This window comes from Chrysochloris asiatica, unplaced genomic scaffold, assembly GCF_000296735.1.
Source record: "Chrysochloris asiatica unplaced genomic scaffold, ChrAsi1.0 scaffold00007, whole genome shotgun sequence".
Taxonomy (NCBI): Eukaryota; Metazoa; Chordata; class Mammalia; order Afrosoricida; family Chrysochloridae; genus Chrysochloris; species Chrysochloris asiatica.
This window is the reverse complement of record NW_006408525.1, coordinates 26,660,634-26,662,486: the sequence shown is the minus strand read 5'-3', so window position 1 is coordinate 26,662,486 and position 1,853 is coordinate 26,660,634.

Genomic DNA, 1,853 nt, shown 5'->3' with positions numbered 1-1,853 from the left:
GAGGGCACATTCCTAAGTACACCCACACTTGCAGATAATACCCACTTGACCTGGCTTCAACAACTGGATGATCAGAGCTCAACCAAAAGAAGAAATAAGAGGAAAAAAAGAATAATCTGATACAATTTGATGAACTTGACCTACAACCTATAGAAGCAGTAGCTCAAAAGAGGGAACAAATATTTACAGCGAGGATCATTCCCACCCCTTCCGCACATGGAGAGGTCAGGGATGGGCAACTTGGACATTGGCTACCCAGAATGGGGTGGGGAGGGGTGGCTACAGAGGCAAGAAGTGACTGGCTTACAAGTTTTCAAGAGGGAACCTAGATCCAGAGGGCGTGGAGCAAGGTAGAATCTCCACTGAGTAGTATCCAATCTGTCTAGGTGGGGCTGGTGAAAGGAGATGCGTATATGTCTCTTGTGACACAACAGTGAATAATTGTTATCAGGACAGATTGTAAAGGCTGGAAATGTAAAGGTAGACATTTTGTGGCAAAGGGAGGGGAGTGATTAACTTTGCAGTCTAGGAGTGGAGGTCCCTGGGACCATCAAATGAGAAGAGAGGAGAATGGAATCCTACCCAGAGAAGCAATGATGCCAGAGATGGAGGCAGAGAGGATGATATGGGGAGATGGAGCAGCTGGGTACTTTGGACCCAGAGAGGGTCTGTGTGCTGATGACTGGGGGGCAGGCTTGTGGGGTATAATCTTTGGTTGGTGGATTACGCATGGAGGGGATTGTAACCATGGCAATGAAGCAATATACGATGGGATCAATGTGAAGCTAATGTTCTCCGGTGTAAACTATCACATAAGTCACAATAAAGCATTAAAAAAATAAAAATAAAAATAATTCAGCAGATTTGCCCAGTGCAACACATTATTTGAATTCCTGTCTGATGTTTCCATGAACATTGATTGTGAATCCAAGTAAAATAAAATCTTTGACAACGTCAAAAAAAAAAAAGGAAAGAAAAAGAATGCTGTTGGAACCTGGGTTGGGATCCATTATGTTTTCATTCCATTTTTTCATGAGCTTTTTGAAGTCCACTTGTATGTTCTACATAGTCATGCGTATTTGATATTTCTACTGAAATGAACAGCATATTTTCAATTAGAAAAAAATGATACTAATAAAAACCACATACAATTCTGAATACCAAAAACCATTTTTTTTTTTAAATAGAGTTTTAATTTTTCTTTGGCAATTTGGATGCCTTTAATTTCCCTTTCTTGCTTTATAGCTCTGGCTAAGACTTCTAACCAATATTGAATAGGGTGGACAATAAAGGACATCCTTGTCTTGTTCCTGTTCTAAAAGGGAATGCTTTCAGTTGCTCTCCATGAAGAGTATTATTGTCTATTGTACCTGTGCATATACTCTTAACTATGTTGAGGAATTTCCCTTCAATTCCTACTTTATTGAGTATTTTTATTAGGAATGGATCTTGGATTTTATCAAATGCCTTTTCTGCACCAATCGATATGATCATATGATTATTTTGTTTTATTTATACAGTGGATTACATTGATTGTTTTTCTAATATTGAACCATCCTTGCATTCCTGGAATCTCACTTAGTCATTATATGTATATATATATATACATATTTTTTGATATATTGTTGAATTGTACTGGCTAGGATTTTTTTGAGATTTTTTTGCATTCATGTTTGTGAGGGATATTGGTCTATAATTTTCTTTGTTAGTGATTTCTTTGCCTTGCTTTGGTATGAGAGTTATGCTTGCTTTATAAAATGTTATTTGGAAGTTTTCTATCCTTTTGCATGTTCTGGAATATTTTGAGTAAAATTGGTTATCAGCTCTTCTCTGAATGTTTGGTAGAATTCACC